The sequence below is a fragment of the Panthera tigris genome, chromosome A2, assembly GCF_018350195.1.
Source record: "Panthera tigris isolate Pti1 chromosome A2, P.tigris_Pti1_mat1.1, whole genome shotgun sequence".
Lineage (NCBI taxonomy): Eukaryota > Metazoa > Chordata > Mammalia > Carnivora > Felidae > Panthera > Panthera tigris.
In genome coordinates this window covers 150,757,457-150,782,435 of record NC_056661.1, presented here as the reverse complement: position 1 = coordinate 150,782,435, position 24,979 = coordinate 150,757,457, and the positions used below count along the sequence as shown (strand labels likewise).

The window sequence follows — 24,979 nt, the reverse complement described above, 5'->3', positions numbered from 1 at the left end:
TGTAACTGAGATGTAATAAAGTTTACAACTTAATGTTTTGATATATGTAAACACCCATGAGACCATCACCACGATCGAGACATATCCATCACCCCAAAAAGTTTCCTCATACCACTTTTTAATTTAAACTGGAGTACAGTGATGATTCATAGCTGCAATCCCACTACTGATCAGCAGGAGAGTTTTGATCTGCTCCCTTTCTTTCTTTTTTTTTTTTTTTCAATGTTTATTTTCGAGAAAGAGAGACAGAGGGACAGAGTGTGAGCAAGGAAGAGGCAGAGAGAGCGAGACAGAGGGAGACACAGAATCTGAAGCAGGATCTAGGTTCTGAGCTGTCAGCACAGAGCCCAACATAGGGGGCTCGAACTCATGAGCAGTGAGATCATGATCTGAGCTGAAGTCAGACACTTAACCAGCTGAGCCACCCAGGTGCCCCACAATCTGCTCCCTCTCTGCCCTGAGCCTATTCCCTCCTCCTGAGGCAACCTGGTGGCCCCCAGTTCCCGGAGGTCATCACGCTGATGCCAAATTTAGTGCAGACATCTTATAGACATAACACATTATAGCCCAGAGCTCCTGGGCCGGAGGGACCCTCCTGCCTTAGCCTCCCCAGTTCAACCACAGGAGTCCTTGGCAGATGATCTTGTGCATTATAATGGCCATCATAATCAGACAGAACATCAAGGACTTCAGAATACACATCAATCAAAGGTTTCCTAAGCTTTCTACGACGGCTTTCTTTGTCATCTTTCTGTAATACTGATTTTCTTATTTCTTTGTTGTCCTTTTTAGCTATTCCAACATCCCCTGGTACTTTGAATATGCAGAAGTTTCTTTTGAAGTTGGTCAATTTTCTCTGACACCTTACGTTTCAGCTGGGCATAGCTCATGCGACACTGGCCAGCTGCTCTGCACACTTCCTCCTTGTGCTCTTGAATTTGCTCTTGTAAGACAGTGAGCTCACCAAGGAGACCCTTTCTGTAATGCTGCCCCTTTCAGAACTGTGAGCTGTTGTGCTCAATGCCATTTTTCCAATGAACCTTCCACAAGCTGAGGCTTTCAACCACCTTGTCAAAATCAGATGCCAACTTTGCAAAGCCCTCTGAATTAAGCGGGCTTTTCTAATTTCCCCTCAATTAGATGTACTCATTAATCTCCCACACAACGTCAGGCACAACCCATTTATGGTCACTAAGGTCAAGTAGATAGTTCCACTGATCAAGAGTCCTTTGGGCTGCACAGACACCAGCAACAGCAGATCCTAGTATGAGCCATCAAAGTTTTAAGAGCCTTGGAGCTAACCTTGCCGGTCAAAAATGCCTTCAGGGTTGGTAGTCATATTTAATTGAAGAAAGTTTCGATTTACATAAAAGGAGACTAGAGAGAACTGCCAAAATGATATCTTTTTTAAATATTTCTTTGAGTCGAGTCGACACACAGTGTTCCATTAGTTTCGGGTGTACAACACAGTGATCTGACACCTTTCTACTATGCTACGCTCACCCCAGATGTAGCTGCCATCTGTCACCATACAACCCCGTGATCTCCTCCCCTGGCGTCCTGAAGCCTTAAAGTAGGACGAGGTGAACAAATACTTCGTGAAACCAGATGCAGTTGCGGCTAGAGCGGCAACCTTTCTCTGATGTTTCACCAAGGACTGTCGACCTCACCGGCCACAGCAGTCAGGCGTTGTCGCCACATCCCGGGAACAAGGAGGTCACACAGGCGCTGAGGAGGCCACGCGGGGGATCCGGCGTCGGCTCCGGACGGGTCCGGCTCCAGGAGAGACTCGAGAAGAGGACGTCGGCAACCAGAGCCAAGGCGCCTCTGCCAGTGGTGCGTGAACTTCCGCAGGAGCCCGCCCGGGACCCGTACTCCGTCCCTCAGGCAAACGGCCACCCCACGCTTCCTAGGCGCGCAGCACAAACGGTCCGTGGAGAACTAACGCGTGCGCCCGGAGCCTCTCCTTGTGCCACCTTTTCATCCCTTCCGCCCGTCCCTGCCCATCCCCGCCGCCGGCGCCGATCCGGTGTCTGTCCCTGTATACTGACTTGTATTCTCTAGGTGGGATATAAACGGATATGCTCTCATTTGTTTTTGTCAGGCTTCTCTCACTCCACAGAATTATCTTAACACTCATCCGTGTGTCTATCAACAGGTCATTTTTTAGGGCCGAGTACTATTCCACCGTACGGACCCAGCACATTGCTTCTGCACGCGTGTCGCGTGGATGAACATTTGTGCTGTTTCCAGTCCAAATAAAGCCGCCGGGAACATTGCACGTTCACATCTCTGGGTACATGTTTTATTTCACTTGTCTCCCAGTGGCTGCGCCGTTTTGTATTCCCATCAGCAGCGTGTGAGAGTACTTTCTTGCCCACGTTTGGTGTGGTCAGTTTTGACTTTTAGGCATTTTTATTTATGAAATTGCCCCCTTCGTCTTCCTTTATATCTTCTATTTCTCTGCCGAGAGTTTTAAACATGTTGTTTCAAACGCTTTTATGCCTGCTTGTTGGGACTTTTAAAAATGATGGGTGTTTTGGGGGCGCCTGGGTGGCTCAGTCCGTGAAGCCTCCCACTTCAGCTCAGGTCATGATCTCAGGGTTCATGAGTTTGAACCCGGGGTCAGGCTCTGTGCGGACAGCCCAGAGCCTGGAGCCTACTTCCGATTCTGTGTCTCCCTGTCTCTCCACCCCTCCTCTCTCTCCCTCTCTCTTTTTCTCTCTCTCTCTCTCTCAAAAATAAAATTAAAAAACATTAAAAAATAATAAATGATGGATGTTTTAAAATTCTCATTAGGTAATTCTAACAATCCTGTCATCTCAGTGTAAGTATCCATTCACTATCTTTTTTTTTTTTTTTTTTTTTTAAACTCCGATCGAGGTCATCTTTGTTTTTGGTATAACTAGTGATTTTCAACTGATACCTGGATAGTTTGGGTACTATGTTACCAGACTCTGGATTTTATTGAAATATTCCGTTTTAATATGCTTCTTCTAGCACTGCCCCTGTGGTTGAAGGGAGGTACCACCGCATTACCTCATTATGTTAGATGGGGGTGGGATTCTTGTTTCTCTCCCAAGCCTCTGCTGACATCTAATGCCAATCTGCCTAGGAAGTGATCTTCCTTTCCCCAACCCGACCTCTACTAACACCATGGGGGGGTCCTTGTTACTGCTGAGCAACGATGAAAGTCTTGACTCTCCACTGGGTCTGGGTGTCCTCTGATCGCCTACAGAGAAGGAGAAGGACACCTCATTACCACTGAGGGGTTGAGGGTACAGCCTCTCTGTGTGGTAGCTGCTGACACTTCCTGGAGGAGGTCTCCTTGCTCCTGAGCAGAGCATAAACACTTACCCCCACTAGGTCTTTTAGAGGACGGCAGGCTTGTGACATCTCAAATCATATTCCCTTTTTCCATATCAATATAGTTGCTTTGCACCTCCTGTCATAAATACCAATGCTTTATTTAAAAAAAAATTTTTAGTATGAAATTTATTGTCAAGTTGGTTTCCATACAACACCCAGTGCTCATCCCAGCAGGTGCCCTCCTCAGTACCTGTCACCCACCCACCCCTCCCTCCCACCCTAAAATTTTTAATGTTTATTTTTGAGAGAGAGAGACAGAGCACGGGTAGGGAAGGGGCAGAGAGAGAGAGAGAGAGAGGGAGACACAAAATCCAAAGTAGGCTCCAGACTCTAAACTCCGAGCTGTCAGCACAGAGCCTGACATGGGGCTCGAACTCATGAACTGCAAGATCATTACCTGAGCTGAAGTTGGATGCTTAGCCAACTGAGCCACCCAGGTGCCCTAATACCAGTGCTTTAGAATTCTTTGATTCTGATCATCCTTTACCAATACATTCTTGTGTATTGTTGTTTCACACTTCAGAGTAGTAATTATTGTTCTTAAATGTCGGTTTACCTCCAATTTAAGGCAATGTCTCTTGAATGTCTCAGATTTCACTTTTAGCTTCTGCTATCAGTAATCCTTAAAATTCTTTCAGAATTTTTTCAGACTGTTTCATATTTTCATACAACGAGGTCCTAAGTTTTATACTCCCTTCTTTTTTCCTAATATTCTTAACCCTCATTATTTACAAATGCATGATCTCAAAGTCTGTGCCAGCATGGATATTTAAAGAGATCATAAGGTTAAGTATGTAAAATATAACACAAATTGCATGTGCGGAACATCCTAAGGGTTTATTTATTTATTTTTTTTAAGTTTACTTATTTATTTTGAAATGGAGAGAGAGCAAGCAAGGGAAGGGCAGAGAGAGAGGGGAGAGAAAGAACGCCAAGCAGACTCTACACTGTCAGTTGCAGAGCGCTCAGACTCACAAACTGTGAGATCATGACCTGAGCAGAAATCAAGTGTTGGACGCTTAACCGATTGAGCCACCCAGGTGCCCCACGTCCTAAGGTTTTAATTCTCAGATCCAATGGATGGTAATACTCAATTCAGAGGGGAAAGAATATGAAAATGCTTGATAGTTGGTAGTTGCTGAATAAATATTAATTTGCTTTCCTTTATTTCTAAAGTTTATAGACTCAAAAATTTTCAAGATTTGAGAGAGAGCTGAAAATTCATGTTTAGTTTGTAAATATACAAATTGGTGGTTTAAACTCTGTATTCAGCAGGCTCTTTTTATCTTTCCAATTATTCTGCTGAGGAAGCTCTTAATGAGCATGTTTCAGATATCACAAAAGTAAAACTGACTAAGGCAATAAGCCCTTAATCCAAAGCAATTCAACAAATAGGCTTTGAGTGCCCATTAAGTCTAAGGCACTGGACTCGGTGTTGAGGAAGTTACACAGCTGAAATAGACTCACACGCTCTGCCCTCCTACATGGCAAGAATGAAATCACCGACAATGGCAAGAATGGAAAAGAAGTCTATTACAGAGTTGTTGCAAAGCAATGTAATCTCATGCGCGTACACTGAAGGAATGGAGAGAGAGAGCAGAGTAGAGAAAAGGGACATGTGGCAGGATGCTGGGGAACTTGCAGACAGAGTTTTATATGTTCCCATGGAAACAGTTAGACTTGAATGCTTGGGTGCATAAGGCAGTCTTACCAGGTGCCCGTTATCGGTTTGGAGGAGGGAAAAAAAAAAATCACATTTCCATGACAGTTACAGATTAGCTGAGCAAGTAGCTTTCCAAAGTGATGTACTTGCAAAAAAACAGATAAACATTGTCCAGAGTGAAAATGTTTGTATTCTCCAGCACCAGCTGGGTAATTAGATATCCCCTTAGAAAGGACCAGATTGCAGTTTGTGCTTTTTGACCATTTTACCCAAGATAGCAAGATCTTCTACACAGAGGCAATTTTCTTGGCGGGGGGTGGGGGTGGGGTGGAATCTCACAATATGTAGGTAGAGAGTAGGAAAGAAAATTGAAAATGGGAGAAGAAATTGCCCCAAAGAGAATCATGCAGACATTTTGGAGGTTACTAAAATAAGACAAGGAGTTAGGGTGTGTGTACACATAGGAAGTTATGAAATATTTATAATGGCATTGAGACATTGAGGTGTTTGACAGTGTAGTGAGGCAATACTTTCTGTAGTGAATTGGGATTTAAGAAAGCAACACCAACCATCCATCACAGATCAAAAGGTGACAAAGAAAGAAAAGAAATGTAGACAACATTGCAGAAGGAATCTGTGTATAGTCTGCGTTTAGCAAAACGTGCGGTTTAATTTCACACATTTTAGGGACACGGAAGACAAAAATGTTATACTTGCTTCTTCCAAAGAAGAGGGAGATAGATGGTAGATAGATACATAGATAGATAGATGGTAGATAGATTAATTTCTGCAATGATTGAGCTATTTGTTGAACCCTAATAGTATCTAGACAATAGTGACAACAGTCAACACAAGCCCTTAAGGGAACACAAAGACAATGATACCAGTAGGCAAAAGCCTGCCGAGAAGTGACAGCATAGATTAAGGATTATTTCTTAACTCCTAGGATACACAGAATAAAGTATTCAGAAGGGAGTGGGTAATTGGGAAAATCCTTTGGAAAGAAGTTAGTTTTTAGTTAGATTTCAAAGACAAGTGACTATACAGATTGACAACGTGAAGCCAGAAGCCCTGTCAATGCATGAAAATGTTTGCAACCCAAAACAAAGCTATAAAGTTTGAGCAAACATCGCTAGATGTAGATGGTAACTATGAAGGCAAAAGCACAAGTCAGCAATGGGAAAGTATTGGTGCTAAATTGTCCCTCGACAATACAGACACAGGGTAATTGCTAAGCTACCTCTAGGTGATATGCTGCCTCTCTGGGCTGGCATTTTTGGTGCGTCTTGTTGGCTTGGGCTTTCTGCATCAAACTCCCATTCTAGAACCAAGAAGTGTGGGTCCTAGAATAGACCCAGGAACAATGGTACTGAGATAAGTGTAACTAGTCCTCAACCTTATGCTGCTTTTTAAAAACAAATGAATGATACAATTAATGTAGCAATATTACTCTAAATGTATAAAATGTAGAAACATATAAAAATAACTTTTATATTCAGCATCCGTATATAATATTTTTTTTGTATATTCTCCTTTCCTTTCCACGATTTCTTAAGACTCGTATTGTTTATTGAATCGATGTGTAGGAGAAAAAGAACATAACACCCTAGTGTGCTTCTTTAAGGCCTGTGCCAGGAAATAAGATGGAGAAGCTCAATGTTAAGACTCCGAAGACGAGGGAGATGGCAGTTAACTAAAACCAGGCTCTCTGAAGCCATACAAATAGGAAACTGACTACTGGCTCCTATGTTAACTAGCTAAGGGATCTTGGCCAAACTTTCAATACTGACGACCCAGAATTTCCTTCAATGTAAAGTGAGGATAACAGTACCAAACCCAAATGGTTATTATGAAGGGAAAATAAAGTTATACAGATCATGTATCTCATTTACTCACTTAGACACGAGTGGCTGAAAAGCCACTATCAGGGGCTGGAAGAAGGAAGTTCATGTTAAACAACAAAAACAATGGATGCTTGCAATGAATCATAGGCAGAAAGCACACCTTTTGAGCTCACAGCTCTAGGGGAAATCTAGAAGGGGTTAGAATGTGTTGGTGATGTTGGTAAGGTATTTCTAGAAAGAGTTGGTCCCCAAAGTAATTGGCTATTGTGTAAGCAAAAAATGAAAGGAATGAAAAATTCGAGTTCAGGACTTTGCAGATGAAAAGCTATCTGCTTTTAGAGCTCCAAGCTGAAAGAAATACATCTTTAAAAGCTTTGAGCAGTGGAGCCCTGGTAACATGTCTCCCATGAATAAAGTGATGCGGACAGAGATAAGATGTGATCTTTTCACTTATCTTGCCAGGTAGCTTAAAATGAGTTGGGAATTAATGGAGAAACAAAATAACTCTAGTGAAAAAGGAAGAAAAGAAAAAAAGAAGAAGAAACAATATATTTGTTCATGATGTTTCAGAAAGAATGCCGGGTCTGGTTATTTTGACATGGCAATGACTACCCCACAGAACAGAAGCCTTTTAAGTGTTTGAATGAATTATATTTCCAAAGAGACTAGGAGTCAGGACCAAAAATTCTTTGTTCAACGTGACATGCAAAACGGAAACAAAAAAAGTTAAGCTCCCTAGATTGGCAGGAGACAGGCTCCCAGGAGGGTAAATCCAGCAGGCTCATCTACATTTTACATGAGTTCCAGTAAATAGGAGACAAGGATGCTCCTCCCTGAAGATGGAACCAGTAGCCTTGTTAAACAAAACCCAGGAGAATTTCTCCCTTAGAGCAGAATCTAGGAACGTTTTTTGCTGCCAGAATAGGGCTTTTATGCTGCCCAGGGGGACCATAGAAGAGCTGTGTGCCTCCCATCCACCCCCATTCCTACTTTCCCGGAATTTTGTGATGGTCATCCTGTTTCCACTCCGTCACTGCAAGTGTGATGTGTGCAGCAGAGAGGGGATTGAAGTACGTGGGTACCGACAACTTGATTTATTTTTGTCCAGAGGTTGCCAGATAAAGGAAGGACTATCTATCACACACAGATCTTTGTGGCGGAGCTGGTTGCATCGAAGGGATGGTTATCCTCCTTGGGGAAGAGGTTGGTCGATTTCAAGAAAGGAAGCGAAAGGGAAGTGGATTATTTGGTGACCAGCTGGTTAAAATGATAGTCTGTGGAGGAGATACCTAGATGCTTACCAATTATTTTCCTCTTCCTGAGAGAAGAAAGCTTATGAGTTTCATCTATTTACATTTATGGGAAAATGTACACATAAAACCTTTTTATTTTGAAATCGTTTTAGATTCATTTTCAATTTAAGAGATAATATAGAAAGACCCGACTTCCCCTTTACCTCATTTGCTCCAATGATACTATCTTATAAAACCGTAGTACAATAACACAGCTGCAATACTGAAATTGATATAGTCAAGATGGACCATTTACACACCCCTCATGTGAGATTCCCTCATGCAACCCTGGGATATCCCTAGTCACTTTCCTCTCTATTTCACTTCCTTCTCAAACCCTGGCAACCACTCACCTGGTCTCCATTTCTACAATTTTGTCATTTCAAGAATGTTATATACATATGAGTTTATAACCTTTTGGGATTGGATTTTTTTTTTTTTCAGTGAGGATGATTCTCTGAGGATTCATCCAAATTGTTGTGTGTTTGAATAGTTCATTCCTTTTATGGCTGAGTAGTTTCCCATGATATGGACATACCGCAGTTTGTGGACCTGTTGAAGGACGTCTGGGTTGTTTCCCGTTTGGGGCCATTACAAACAACGCTGCTATAAACATTCGTGTACAGGATATTGTTCACACAAGACTTGTGTGAACTGAAGTCTTCATTTCTCTAGGATTAAGTGGTCAGAAATGTAGTTGCTGAATTGGATAATAAACACGTTTGGGTTTTAAGAAAGTGTCAATGTGTTGCTTAAATAATGCAATAACTCCAAATTCTCAAAATCTGAGTTTCCCAGTTGTTTCTTATGGTTCTCATTGCTCTGCTCAACATGCCAATCCAAACAGCAGATTGTATTATATTTAGATCACCAATAGACATCTTAGGAAGATTTGAATGGTGGTTCCCTGGTCCTTGCGTGTTACTCATTGTCATTGTTTATTTAGAGCTAATACATTCTTCTGTTTTAGGGAAGATACGTTCATCTTATGTGATTTCATATTAGAATAGTGAATGAGTATTTGCAAATAGTCTCATCAATAATCACTGAGACTTTGTTTAAACTTTTCTTTTTCTATATATTTCATTAAAAATGCTTCACAGGAAACAACACTAAGAACAGCAAAACATTGAACCCATTAGAGGTAATGTGTTTCTGTCACAAGCTGGGGAGAGTTAAAGTCACCATGGTTAGTGCTTACATTTTAGATGTTTCTGTGAACATCCAACATTCCCAAGAAATAACATTAACTCTGTCAGCAAAGTGCATTTCCAATCACTCCCTTGTTCCAGGCAGAAATCTTAACTACTATAATAATCCTCTCACGGGTCATTCTGGGTCCACCACCCATTGTCTACACTGCTATATGAGTAGTGTTTTAAGATCTCAAACCTGATCATATGCCCCTTCAAAACACATTAATAGCTTAGGAAAGAGTTGAAAATCTGAAGTATGGCCTCACATCTCCAAAGATAAGGGCCTCCATAGACCATCTCCCAGACTTCTGTGCACTCACTCTTCTTGAGCCAGACTCATTCCATGATGGAGAGCCCAATTTCCCCTTTTTTCCTGTATAGTTCTGGGTCTTAAGCCCCTAGTACACAGAGAGGCATAGAGATTCCACTCAATAACTATTTGCTGAATAACTAAGATTATGAACAAATGGAAGAATTAATAATAATTGGCTGCTGATTTGTGTGGCCAATCCATCAAATTAGACCAAAATTCTAAAAAAAGCAACGGATGCCAAATGATTCTCATTCCTTAGTCCCTGTCTTGCTGTTCCGCCTTTGGAATCCATCGCTTAAGGGGTGCCTGGGTGGCTCAGTCGGTTGATCTCGGGTCATGATCTCGCGGTTTGTGAGTTCAAGCCCCGTGTCAGGCTCTGTGCTGACAGCCCAGATTCTGCGTCTCTGGCTTTCTCTGCCCCTCCCCTGCTTACACTCCATCTCTGGCTCACTCTCTCTCTCAAAAATAAATAAACATTAAAAAAAATTGAAGAAAAAAAAAAAAGAGAAATCCATCGCTTAAGAACCGGGGTCCTAAATTACACTTTTAAGCGTTTCATAGAAATTAGAGACATTTACTCTGCTTTTACTTTAATTCACATCCAGTGCTTATCACTTAGGAACACAGTAGGTAACAATCTACTAAAAATAGATACTTGGAAGAAAGTTTAACAAAGGTTCTACGTACAAAGGTGGGGGTGGTGTTTAGGAAATCCAACATAGCATAGTGCAAGACCTTGGGTCTTATAGTAGTATGGAGTAACGGTGAAGCATCCATACTACCCCAAAACTAGAACACCAGGGATGGGGGGTGGGTGAGGTGCTGAACCCAAAGAGGCCATCCATTTGATCCCTTACAGAGGGACATAGCCAAGTAATGGTGTATCCCATGGAAGGGAGCTCAGGGGAAGGCATATTACGATCTCGTTCTCCCCTTGTCCTCTGACAGCTTGCAAGGTCCCCTGGAAACCTCCGACTCGAAATGAGAAGGGAGAGGAACGTGCTAATTCGATGCATACAGGTCGGCTTCTCAGAAGCCACAGAGCAGAATGGAGAAGGTCGTGGGTCGGGAGGGGCTCCAGAAAAATATCTGGTGGGCCTGTTCCATGTTGTCAGGGTCCAGATGTCAGGATTCTGCCTAATGACCGGTGATAAAGGCTCCTTATTGTGCTTCCGGCACCAGGCCGACCTCTTACCTGAGAGAAATTTACATCTACTGCTCTCTTCAACCGTCTGCTCTGGCTCCACGACAGTCACTCACAGGATCTCCCTGGACAGTTCGTTAGCTCCAGCCGTCGGCTCTGAGCTCTCTCTTCAACCTGGAGGCTTTTGCTTGCAGGTCCCACTTTACTTGGAATTGAAAACTCGTGGCTGCCTCTTAAGGTAGTTAGTGTAACAACTATGATTAGAACTCTCGGGGCACCTGGGTGGCTGAATCCGTGAAGCAACCAACTTCGGCTTCGGTCATGATCTCAAGGCTCGTGGGTTCGAGCCCCACGTGAGGCTCTGTGCTGACAGCTCAGAGCCTGAAGCCTGCTTCAGATTCTGTGTCTCCCTCTCTCTCGGCCCCTCCCCTGCTCGCACTCTGTTTCTCTCAAAAATAAACGAAAATTAAAATTAGACCTCTTGAAAGTGAATAAAGGAGATAGAAAATTAAAGTCTCGGCTGTCATATTCAATGATTTAACTTGAAAACCTCAAGCAGCTTCTCAAAATTTATCCTAGAATATCTCTAAAGATGACTATGATTTTTTTCACCATGCCACACCAAAAAAAGGAAAGATTTTCATTTTAGCAAGTTGGGTCCTAGTTAGGAAAATACCTAACAGATCTTAATGATACTTGAACTATTTTAAAAAGCAAATATAGTACTCCCTCGAATGGGTACGCTCTTTTGAAATAAGTTAAAATTTTAAACCGATGGAACCTATAGCTGGCCCCTCCCGGCACCATTTGGGGACAACAGAGCCCAGTGGACTGCACTGACATGATGTCAGGTTGCTTGCCTTGTGACAATACCCTGAAATTCTTGACTCGTCCCCGGGAGCAGTCCCTAAAAGACTTTCCTTACAAATTCCAACTCATTAGGGAAGGAAAGTACAATATCCTCTCCCTTAAGCGCGTACGAAATCCCTCGTCTGCTAGTTTTCTACTGCCTGAGTGTGCTCTTTAAATGGGAAAGAGCAACGTATTTCCTTATTTGCAGGCAATCAGACTGGTGTAGGCCAAATCATTTAACCTCATGACCCACATATTCTTCATCTGGGAAAGGGGATGACAGTGACCCCTTCCAGGAGGAGGTATAAGGATTGGCTTGGTAAAATGCATGAAGTCCCCTGAAAAAATCAGTAGGCATTTTATGAAGGGACATTTTGTTCCACTAATGATGCTTCCACTGTTTTGTTTGAGGTGAGCAGGGACCGTTTTGTTTGAAGACTAATGCCAGAGTACCTGACAATCTTTTTAAAATTATTTTTTAATGTTTATTTAGTTTTGAGAGACAGATAGTGCACAAGCAGGGGAGGGGCAGGGAGGGAGGGAGACGCAGAACCTGAAACAGGCTCCAGGCTCCAAGCCGTCAGCACAGGGCCCGATACAGGGCTTGAACCCACAAACCGGGAGATCATGACCTGAGCTGAAGTGGGACGCTTAACCGACTGAGCCACCCAGGTGCCCCAGAGTATCTAGGAATTGTAATAAAAATTCCCCAAATTTCAGTAACTGTAAGATACATGGGAGGGTTTAAGGGGGAAAAAGGAAAAAAAAAAACCTGTTCAGCCTTATCAAAACCTTCAGACTCCTAAGAGCATCACTGTGGAACACAATATTGGTGGGGTGTCAATACAGGAATATATAAGTATATATTATATGTATTTATATTTATTATATGTTATGTATTATTTACTTTCCTGGAAGGGAACTATATATATATTATATATATTTATTATGTATTATTATATATTATATATTATTATATGTATAATAATATATATAGTTTGTGTGTGTGTGTGTGTATATATATTATAGTGTTGTTTTTGGCTTAAGTGCATTTTATTGGTTTTCTTTCAGAATCCTACAAAAGAGTAAAGTTAAAAACCAGGGCCCTGGCAAGAAGGTACCTCTTTCTTTCCCGAGAGCCCTCCACCTGTCCCCATGTTCCCCAGCTGTGTCACTGCTGCAGTCCCTGGGGAGTGGAGGGCTCGCTATTTTCATCCCCCAGCAAGCCCAAAAAGGGAAGAGACCCATGACCCAGCTCCTGCCCCTCAGCCCCATCCCGCACATGTTGGTCCTGATGGGATCCAGTAAACATTCCCATTTATATGATTATTATATATAAGAATAACTATATATATTTTTCTCTTTTTCTTTCCTGTAAGATTTATCTATATTTCTGATGTTTGGTACTGACATACAAAGTTCCTGAAAGCAGATATATAAAGCTTATCTCACCTCTCATAGCTAGGTATAACCAAGAGGGTGAAATTAAGCCTTGGTGGAAATAGCAGATGGTGCATCGCCCTGCTTTTCCTTGCTTCTAGTGAAAACTGAGTTTACCTTTCATTTCTCATCCTCTTCTGTTTGTGTACTTGAGATACTCGTACTTCTTTAGATATTATTTAGATGTGGCCTCTATCATACTTTTAGGCAGAAAAGAGATGAATGAATTTGCTGTAGGAACCATTCCACTTAACTGTCTCAACATATCTTCCAACTTACTACACGAATTAAAGATTCTCCACAGCATCAATTCTCAGAAAGGCTCACCTCATGGTGTGTCCACTCTAAACGCAGATACACACAGATCAATCTCAAATCCTCAGATCAGATGAGTTCCAGGCAGCTGCCTAAAGCATCTACAGACTACGGATATCAACCTCTAAGCATCAATTCTAATCTGTAAAATATTTCTGACAGTAATTTGTTTAATCTGGAAAGCGCTTAGGGTAACACTATATTCTGGCTAAAGCAAACAAATGAGACTTCCTGAGATTTTACAGCTAAGAAATGACAGAATGGGGACCAGAAAACCATTCTTCAACTGCTAGCTGGCCTGGTGCCCCCTCCAGTCCCCAAAATAAAGGGTTAACCATATACCATATTATCCAAGCTAACATTCTTGCAGGAAGGGGGGGAAGAATGCATAATGAATGAATCAGGCAGCCAGTGTAAACCAGGGCTGGACCCAGGAAACCAGGTCAGGCTGCTTCTATAGGCCTCCTGCTTTCGATAAACCACTTTTGAGATTTGAGCCTGGCTGTACCAATACCAGCTATGGCCTTGGGTAATTACTTGGTTTCATGGAGCCTCTCTGGTTCCTTATTTAAAATATGAATATAATAATAACTCCTCCTATGATTCTAGCCACATCTAAGTAATAAAATGCCTGGCATGTAAAATGAACCAGATCCATGTAAGATACCAATAATCTTATTACTGCAATATGTAGCAAAAAGAAACTAAAGAATTTGAGCCATGTCTCAGAAGGACAGAATAATTGCACTTCGGGTGTTTCAGTGTTCATTCTCTATTTGGGAGATGAGAGCCCGAGGGTCCAAAGGTCCCATTTGTCCTAGTAAAGCACCAACTGGCTTGATGGGACACTCAGGGCTCATCAAAGTGCAGTCTGAGAGGCTATGGCATCTTTTGTCTGTACCACAGACTTCCACTATAAGAAGTGTTATAAACACATCTTTTATTGAGTACCCTTCTTTGTTGAGCATGCTGCTAGGAACTACGTGGTTGTTTCCAATCTTCTAAATATTCCTTATATAAATATATGTAATTTATCGCGATATTGTATACATGTAAATATAGGTGACCTATATCTGAAACAACTACATGATTTTCGCAAGGTCGTGTGACTAGTGAGTGGAGAAAAAAAATGTTGCAGAGAGGGAACAGTGACTATGTATCAGGCACTGCCTCAGGTAGACAAATCCAAATGTGGTCTTTGTACTTGCAAAGTTTACAGTCTACAAACAGAGACCAGAATTTATTCAAATAATCCTACAACCCCAAGTAAGGTTGCGATCGTGAAAAACCTTATGGGAGTTACACTGGAAGAATTGATGTCGTCTGACAAGTCAGGGGAGACATTTCTGCAAGCGTCATATTTGACTTGAGATTTAAAGGATTATTAGGAGCTAACCAGGTAGCGAAGGGTCAGGGGGGCTTTCCAGGCAAAGTTGTGTGAAGCTCATGTGCTAAAATCTTTTGGCAGGAGAGGACATGATGGGGGGGGGGGTGGCGAGGGTGGCTTTTGGCAGTGATGCAAGAGCAATGAAATCACCGGGGAGTGTGCTGGAAGGCGAGGTTGGAGAGGGGGGAGGGGCTTAGTCCATTAAGGGCCTGCGGGTCAGATAAAGACATGTGGACGCGGTCAGAAGAACTCACTAACAAGTTTTAAGTAGAGGAGTGATGTGATATGATTTGTCTTCTGAAAGGCTGGCTCTGCCCGCAGGTACCAGCCAGATGGGACGGGATCAGACTGGATGTGGCAAAATCAGTGAGATCGTGGTGGCACCAGTGACAATGGGAGAAGTTGACGGGCAGATCTGACACATTTGATACTTAGGAGGTAAAACTGGGAGGACTTGAAGGGCGATTGGGGTGAAAGTCAAGGATGACAGAGCGTGGTGTCCGTTTTGTCTGTGCAGTAGAGGATGGGCTAAGAGACAGCAGAATGGGGCCAGTGTCGTTGGTGAAATCATGAATGTGAGCTTGGACGTGGTGAGTTTGAGGTACGTTTGTGGTATCCAAGATGGGTTCTGACGTAGATGGTGGAGAAGAGTGGGATGGAGATGATATATCTCATCAGATATAAGATGATAACCAAAGCTGAAGTTGTGGATGGGCTGGTGTCAGGAAAGAATAATGAGATGAGAGAGAGTGGAGTATGGAGCCTTAAGGAACTGTCCATTGCATAACGTGAAGTGTCTATGACCATGGTGGAGGCCACAAGAATTCCTGCTTTTAGATGGAGGTGAGAATAGGCAGCAAATGACATTCAATCAACCCTGAGAACCAAATAATCTAAGTTTCCCATAAGCTTGAGTGTGAAAATATCTGAAGGAAATGTTTTCCTCCGGCTGGAGTTGGCCCTACCTCACTGGCGAGGACAGTAATTTCTCACAATCCATTTACCATGGTACCTCCTGGCCTATGTAGTTTGAGGACATCATTTGGCATTAATTAGTTTGTATGAGTTTTGACCTGCTTCCCCTCATTTGGAAGGAGGAAAGGAATTCCAGATCAATGTCTCCAAGTCAGTTATTTGGGGAAATCACACACAAAAAAGGAAAGCTTCCCTACACACCTAGCCCACCGAGTATTTCTAGAATCCGGAACGACTCTGGAATCTCTTTCCAATACGTTCGCTATTTAAGAGATGGAAAGCAGAGGACAGAAGGAATGCTCTGGAGCACTTTTCATCTGGTAGATGGAGAAAGTGAAGTGAAAGTTTTCAAGGGGAGAGCCAGAGCTCACACTAACTCGTGTTACAATTAGTACTTTTTCAAGGGAGGGCTTTGTACCAGTTGGTATTCTTTCTTAAAGAGTGCCCAGGAGTACGGTAGTGTCTGGCTTCCAAAATGTTCACAAATGTGTTCTAAATGTGGTGAATTATAATGAAAAAAAAATTATTGTTGAATTCTCCAACTGCTACAATGCTTTATTTAGGAATACAGCTTGGCAAAAACACATCCAAGGACACCACGTGTGATTTCCTCCGTGCTGATTTTGGAAGCTGGAATGTTTCTGCATACGCGCATCAGCAACATCTAAGCCAACACTCCTCTGGTATGTTGAGTATTTTCCACTGGTATTCCTTGCATTCTTGTGCATCACTTTCCATTAAATTCCTACAACCATGTCTTTAAACACGTTTTCTTTTATAAATAAAATGTATAATATAATTATGCAGGCTTGTTTAAATATGTATAATTTATAGCAACACTATAGATATCTTTCATCCAATATGTATATAAAGGAGATTATCGTTAAAGAGGCTCTCAATTTCACATACACTTAAATAACTGTCTTTTAATGTAAGATTTTCAAAAACACTGGGACTCTACACTCTTGTGTGTTTCTAACGAACGTTGTATTCCTTACTCTTCAATAAAAAGCAAAGGGGAAACAAGGATACCAGGTTCCTTGACCATAATGGAATTTTTAGCAATTGTTATAGGTAACATAAGCTATCATCCTAATTTTTCAGTTACGTGAACTATCTCACCTGTACACGGCCAAGGAATCGTGTTTGTTCAAATGTGCTTCCTAACAGATGTGTGTATACTGAGTATTGGTTTAACTCCCTTTTCCGTCATATGGAACGGCTTTTCTAACAACGGCTTAACAGCCTTTCACTTCTTGGTTTACGTCCCATACTTAATCGTGACAAGGGCCTGCTCGTGTCCCCACAGGGCCTGTTTCAAACAGCACATTGATATGCCCTGAGCTCTTCTCCAAGTGACCAAGGGCCCGCGTCTGTCCACCGCACTGTGAACAGCAGCGGGAAAGCCCTCGAGAACACAGAGGAAATAGATGCCATGTTGTTTGGAAATATTTACATTGGGAAGCCATCATGTACGCAGATTTTTTTTTTTCATTTAAAGCCGTGTTTTTGCCCTTTATCCATATTTTGGCTACGTTTGTTTTGTTTGGATAGTGAAAGCATGTGTCATTGTCAGCTGTTGTTGTTGTTTTAAATGTCTTTTGGCTTTCTGCAACAGCAATGTCAATTACAACAAAATTAAAGATGAGGTCTAAGGAAACAGTAATTTTTGTGTTTGCCGCGCAGAACATTTATAAAATTTACTTTTACAGCAGCATTAGTAAAAACTAGAGCAAAAATACTAAAAATAGATGAAGAAAAAAAACACAAAGAACCTGGAAAAAAGAAAAGCATTTCTGTTAAATATTTATTGTTATTTCGAGAGAGCTTAGGCATACGTGTTTTTTTTTTTCTCACGTGGATGTCATATTCATATTGCTCCTGTTTTAGTCTTAACTGTATTCTTTATGGTTGTCTTTTCTGCTTGAATGCAGAGTTGTTCAGATTGTTATTTCTGTGTAAGATATGTTACCCAATGGGGAGGGTTGAGAAAAAATAAAATGGTTTTCTTCAGCCATTTAATATCGGGACTATAAATGACCTCTTCTACTTGTTCACTAATAAACAGAATGGTGAGGATCCCAAGAAAAACAAAATAATCTGCTTGGTGATCTTGGGGTACCCATCATGAAGGTTGATATTTGTAGACGTGTCCTCCAGGCATCATCATGATCATGTATTTCAGCCATGTTTCCTCACCACGACTCAATGTAATTGTTGACTTTCAGAGAGATTTTCTTCAGACAACGGGGGTATGTTGGTGGCAGACACAAAGCTGGAACTTACTGACCCTAGGAGCTTTGAGAACATTCTGCAATTTACTGGCCACAGCACAGAATTTTTTCTTCAGTACTACTTGGCTGACCGGAGTTCAATGTCTCCTCTAGGTGAGTTCCAAATGCTTTTGAAAGTAGTGGGAAGGTTATACCTCTGAGCACAGTCAAGATATTTAAGGTGAAACTTGTGTTTATGTGTTGTTCGTATTTGTACATGTGTGTATATGAGCGTGCATATGTGTTTATGTACATGAGTGTGTGTGTTAAGAAGAGGTTGAAGAATTCCTTCTAGAATGCAAATATTTTTTATTTACCATTACTTCTCAACAGAATAATGGAATGATTCATTTTAAGTACTCATAAGAGGAGAATGTGTTTGCATATATAGACTATGCAAAAATATATGTAGAAGACTATAATAAAATGCATTTAAAGAAATTTTTTAATGCTTTATTTTTGAGACAGAGAGGGATAGAGCATGAACAGGGAAGGGGCAGAGAGAGAGGGAGACACAAACTCCAATGCAGACTCCAGGCTCTGAGCTGTCTGCACAGAGCCTGACGCAGGGGCTCGACGCAGGGCTCGAACTCAGGAACCGCGAGATCGTGACCTGAGCCAAAGTCAGACGCTTAACCGACGGAGCCACCTAGACGCCCCATGAAATGCATTTTTAAAGTGGGGCACCTAGGTGACTCAGTCGGTTAAGTGTCCGACCTCAGCTCAGGTCACGATCTCGCGGTTTGAGAGTTCGAGCCCCGCATTGGGTTGTGTGTTAACAGCTGGGAGCCTGGAGCCTGTTTCAGATTCTGTGTCTCCCTCTCTCTCTCTCTGCCCCTCCCCCACCACACAGTCTCAAAAATAAACATTCAAGGGGCACCTGGGTTGCTCAGTCAGTTAAGCCTCCAACTTCCGTTCAGGTCATGATCTCACAGTTCATGGGTTCGAGCCCCATGTCGAGCTCTGTGCTGACAGCTTAGAGCCTGGACTGCTTCAGATTCTGTGTCTCCCTCTCTCTCTCTGCCCCTCCCCCCACTCGTGCTCTCTCTCTCTCTCTCACTCTCTCTCTCAAAAATAAATGAACATTGAAAAAAAATTTAAACATTAAAGATGCATTTGGAGATATCACAGAATTCAAGATTCTGCTATATTTATCTTTAAACTTTGATATGTTAATGGTTCCTCAAGTAAATTTATCAGTATGGTTATTTTTAATCACTGGTGTTAAGGTCATGGCACTAAAAGTTTCGGAAGAGACAGAAAATACGAACAGCCTATTTGTAAGTAAGCAACAAACTTTACGTCCAAGAAAAGGTATCCTCTCCTGTGGCTAGTTCGTTAAATGTAATGTTTTCGCCATTAGTAACAGACATCTTGCGAAGACATCATAATACTTTGGTAAAAATTTTCATTAGACCAGAGAAGGTAATTGTTCTCAAAGTGTGGTTCCCATCAGGATCACTTGGGAACTTGTTAGAAACACAAATTCTCAGACGCCACTTCAGACCTACTGGTGAGGCCCAACAATCTGCAGGTGATTCTGTATCAGGCTGAAGTTTGACATGTGGCAAAATATAATATGGCCCTGGCAAAGATACCCACGCCCTCACACATGTAAGCACCTGCTCTCTATACAAAAGCGGTAGGAAGAGGAAGATTCCCGCGTGAAGAAAATTGCTTTAAGCATCCAGTTGAATCATAATGTTTGTCTTTTCGTACAAATAGCTCAACTCTTATCCAGATTTGAACTGGCTCTGCAATCTATTTTAATTCTTCCTGGATGCATGCACACAATTTATCCCTTAACACTATCCCTTATCTTCCAATAATAATGACTCCAAAAAAGATACTCATTTTAAAAAATCCTTCAACAAGCTCTCCGAGGACATGCATGTTTCCAGCAAAGGTCCAGTGTAAGGATTCAGATGAGCTGCACGGTAAATGGTACAAATAAAGAAAATGGATGACTTATTTTCTCTGTCATTTTCCATGATGTGTGTGTGTGTTTAGGAAGCCAAAGAACAGAATTTATAGAATGTCACTTAATAAGTATGTACATTCCACAACTTACCACGCTGTTGCTTCAATTTTTAATCAAAAAAGACTGACATGTGGAAAATTCTTCCTTTGTGATGGTAAGATATTTTTCCTGCCTCAGCATTTGCAACTACTTCGTAAGGAATAACGTTTGACAATTCATCGATACAGTATGCAATCACATTCTAAAAAATGTAATGAGAACATTTCACTGGAACAATAAGACACTAATGAGAATTGACAGAAAACTCAATTTTTTTTCTAGAGATGATTTTGGTTCAGATAAGCAACAATGCACCCGGGTGGATTATGGAATAACAGGTAAAATTTAGGAAGTGTATAGATGGTGAAGCAGGTCATAAAATTTGCACAGAAAACTAGAATTCACTGAACACCTTGCATACCTTGGCAACTAAAGACGATAAATAGGACTCTTTGAGATGTTCGGTGCTTATGCTCTTCTATTAAAGTGCAAGTGTCTCTTGGGATGGCGTGCCCAGGATCAATTAAAATCATAGCAGTAATTGCTAACTAGGAACTCATGCTAATGAACCAAAGAAAATGTTCTGGGGAACGTGGGTAGTTGAGTCGGTAACAAGGGAAGGAAAAGAAGTGCTATAAAGAAAATGTAGGGCATTCAGAAACAAACCACCTATGGGGCATCTGGGTGACTCGGTTAAGCCTCCGACTTCAGCTCAGGTCACGATCTTGTGGTTCGTGAGTTCGAGCCCCACGTCGGGCTCTGTGCTGACAGCTCAGAGCCTGGAGCCTGCTTTGGATTCTGTGTGTCCCTCTCTCTCTCTGCCCCTCCCCCACTCTCAGTCTCTCTCTGTCTCTCAAAAAGGAATAAACGTTAAAAAAAAGTTGAAATTAAAAATAAAAAAGAAGGCACCTATTTCGTAATTTCTTGGAGAAAACTTGGAGTATCATACTACACTAGAAATTTCTGGCATTTAATGTATGGGATGCTGTATTGGGCTCAAACTGAAAAGAGTGGCTCATAAAATACAGTGCTTGTACAACTTTTTACCTGTTTTCCAGAATGGAAAACATTCTGAAGGTCATCCTTTCCTCCTTGCATGATTATTTTTTATTTGACTAAAATCAGTTAACTTGGAGAGCAAAGCTGTATGTCAATGAATTGGTTGCAATCTCATCAGGCAATCAGACGTGAGATCAACACAGCTGTTGGAACAGTAACAGCCAGAAAGATTCTAGTCACAGGCCAGTCGGGAGCACAGGAGCAAAGAGCATTCTGGTCATGTGGGGTGACACCAGCCAAGATTTATGAATATATTCCTCCAAGAGATATTTAAAATCAGTGCCATGCTTTCAAAGATTATACAACAGCTTAACAGTAATACGGGTAGGATTTTGGCTGTTCTCAAACCCTCTCCTTCAAAAACCAAAACTGCTTTAAAAAACTGGGCCTACAAAATCTAGTCTTGTTACTCTGAAGCAACATATACCATATTGCGTATTAAGATTTTGTGTATAATATATTTATTTGCATACAGAAATATGTATTTCTATTATACATTTCATTACTTTATTTATAGAATATGTATATTAAGCACACAGCATATTCCAGAAAGATACATTAAATACGCACACAGTTCATGCTGCAGCGTGCACCCTTTTAAAAGAAGCATATTTAGAGGCGTGGTATTGTATGTACATGCTGAAAATACACTTTGCACAATTCATCCAGCTTTGGGTGCTTCCCTAATCTATTTGCAACATCAGTGCTGTGGTTGTTGAAAGGGAGATTATCAAACTGGGAGAAGGCAACTACCAGTGAACTAAGAGAAAATAAAAGTAGATCGCATTTCTAAGTATATGTTGCCATCATTTTGAACTCCCATGTTCCCCAATGTCAGATCTCCAGGATCAAAAAAGCAGTGAATGGACAAAGAGAAGTATGTGGGTCTTCCAGCCTCCACACTCAAATGGGAAAGCCTATCCCATGTGACTCATTATATTGGTGACTTTGTCCTAACCCTTGGGAGCTGGTATTAAATTAATGTGATCTGGTAAAGGGGTGATCATTTCTCTTTTTTTAAAGAAATGAACTGGCTTTTTGACATTCTTAATCTCCTCTTCTTATAAGACCACTCTGGAATATTTACATTATTGCTTTGAGGAGAGAAGAAATTCTTGACAGCTATCTACCTTTCCAGTGAAAATAACAGAGATGAATCATATTGTTTCTGAAAGAGACTCCTGATGTTTCTGAAAGAAAAAATGGCAGCTCCAACAGAAACTGACCACATCAACTCCACAACCATTTAATGGTCAATTACCGGCAACCTCAACTGACTGGACTCTATGGCAATCGTGTTGGGACATTAAGATGTTGGAAACAATGTGCTACGTGCATGGTCTGGTGACTTTGGATGTGCAGATGTCTCCTGTGTTCCCAATCTGTGAATTACACATACACCAGACTCATGGGTGACAATGTCTGATACACAATTGGTGAACATTACCTTTTACAAACAGGTGAGCAATTTGCATTGATATTCTAATAGTGATACAGGATTATTTCCCCATTTTTACAAAGCAAGCGCTGGAATTCCTTAAAACAGATGAGAGTTTCTCAGCTTTGGCACTATTGACACTCTGAACCAAATAATTCCTAGTTGTGTATGTGAGGGAAAGTCGGCCTGTGCACTGAAAGCTGTTAGCAGCATCCCTGGCCTCTATCTGCCAGATGCCAGTAGCTCTCCCCCAAGCTGTGACCACCCAAAATGTCTCCACACAATGTGAAATGTCCCCCGGGGAGCAAAACTGTTCCTGTGTGAGACCCACTGAAATAGACAAATCCAGCCATAGCTAATGCAAACCTTTGAATACAATCTCCATATCTTTCTGATCATCTACCATTTTCAGTATTCTTCCCGTGTCTCTGATTCCAGCTGACAAAGCTTTCACGATGTGTCGGTCTATAGTCACTTCCTTTCTGTAATGCGCGATGGTTTCTCTTTCAACAAGGTTGTGGTGGCTATGGCGAAGATCAAGAATAGAAGGAAGAAAAGGAGGGTGTGATGGCAATGAAGAGTAAGAGGCAGTTTGATTCATGGTGAGTTGAATTGTTAGAGCAGACCAAAAAGACCCAAATCCAGAATCATGAATCCTTGAATCCAAAGAGTTCATCCCAACTAAAGCTGAATCTACATCATAATAGTACAAGTTAATAAGTATTCAGCCAGCCATGGTTTTGTTTACAGCCAACCAAACAGCCCATTGGCTTGATGTCCCTTCCATTCAATTGATTCACTAATTTGAAGAAATAAAATAAAAATACATACGGATTTAACACTTACATTGAAGTAACTGTGGAGTAAAGGAATCTGCATGAACTGATGCCATAGGTTTACACGCAGAAGGTTTATGGGCGGGAGTGACTGAAGTTATTCAAACAAGAAGTTATTTTTATAAAGGGTAAGTTACATCCAACTACTGTGGGCAGTTTGCCTCTTACTGACTGTCCTTTCTTTATTGTTTACCTTGTGCTTTTTTTTAATTCACAAAGTTGTTGAGATGCCATCAGTGAGGCAAGTCACACGCGCACACGCGCGCACACACACACACACACACACACACCAACTCTAAAGTGCTAAGGTTTAATACTGACAAATTAAACATGCTACTCACATTGATGTTACTGGTCAAGACAGCATAAGGCCCATACATTTGAAATGCAAAATATGAAATCTGAAGTGGGTTTTATAAATTTGATTTCTATTGATTGGGCCATCTTCAGAAAATCTGATTTTAAGACTATAGCAAATACAGTAAGAAACAAAGTTGAGGGATAAAAACAGCTAAATGTGGATCAATACGATATGTTTATGAGGGGTACGAAATGAAAAGTCTCTACATGGACAAGATTCTACAACAAGCTACCGTTTGGCTAATAATAGTTCCTGATAGGACTTTTTATGGTCTAGAATTAAAGAAACAATGAGAAAGGACACAGGCACAGCTACCTGCATTCTTCCTCACAGTTTGCTGATCTCACTTGGCCTCTGTTAGTTATCCACTACGTTCTTGCCACAAAGATTACCTCTATAGACAGACTTTTGAAGTTAAAAAATTTTAGAGAGAATTGACAATTTGAGGAACATGGAACATGTGGTTCCAGGAAATGTTTTTTAACTATTTTTTTCCTCCTCCAGTGGGATATAGGATGGTTATAAAAAACCTCACTGGACTGTAAATTGAATATAATTTGTTAGCAGGCATTGAAGAGAATGTCTTAGTCTCCTGGGAGTGACCCAGAAGTCATTGGTGCCACCAGAGTATGCTAATCCTACTTACGATTCCAAATGAATAAAGCAGCTTCTTCCTGCTGACAAAGGCCAGAAGTTCATGGTTTACAAGTTAGCATCTCATAGATGGGTCAGGCAGATTCAGGTTGAAAACAGAATGCCCTCTCAGTCTTCTATTTTCTTATTTCAAAATTCATCTGGCCTCAGTAAACTCTCTCCAACTAAAGACGACCATTATTTAATTTGACAAAACCTCACTTTAAAAAATGACTTTGGTTCTCAAGCGTGTTTATGTATTAGGTAGGCTAGCCCAATAACTTAAGACACTAGTTTAGGAGAAAACCAGATTGGTGAAAACATTTCACCTACAGGATCATAAGCAAACTAACACTTTATAGGCTTTTATATCCCCACAGAATGCAAAGGACACAGTGGGCAGGGGTGAAATGCCCATGTTCATGGCTGTTTCTGGTTGTATTTAGCAAAAGTCTTGCAGATTTTGTCCTTACACAATGTAGAATGGGGATGTACAAAGACCAGTGCCATAATAAGAAAAATAATGTTATGGTCTAGTTGGGGTTTTTGTGTGTTTGCTTTCCTTTGAT

The 24,979-nt window shown here is 41.3% G+C and overlaps 2 long non-coding RNA genes across 3 annotated transcripts in view; one reads left to right on the top strand and one right to left on the bottom strand.

The window, feature by feature from the left end:
• The window catches only part of LOC122234961, a 130,498-nt gene extending 128,676 nt beyond the window's left edge, over positions 1-1,822 (bottom strand). The window contains exon 1 of one of the 2 annotated variants that reach the window (XR_006212975.1): positions 1,671-1,822. This is a non-coding gene — a long non-coding RNA (uncharacterized LOC122234961). The other variant, XR_006212978.1, reaches the window with a different exon arrangement.
• Positions 1,823-2,262: 440 nt separating this feature from the next.
• Positions 2,263-22,409, top strand: LOC107179664. The gene is made up of 6 exons (XR_001510325.2): positions 2,263-2,296; positions 12,745-12,790; positions 15,137-15,253; positions 16,354-16,473; positions 18,019-18,177; positions 22,211-22,409. It is a non-coding gene; the product is annotated as an uncharacterized LOC107179664 (long non-coding RNA).
• The last annotated feature ends 2,570 nt before the right edge of the window (positions 22,410-24,979 follow it).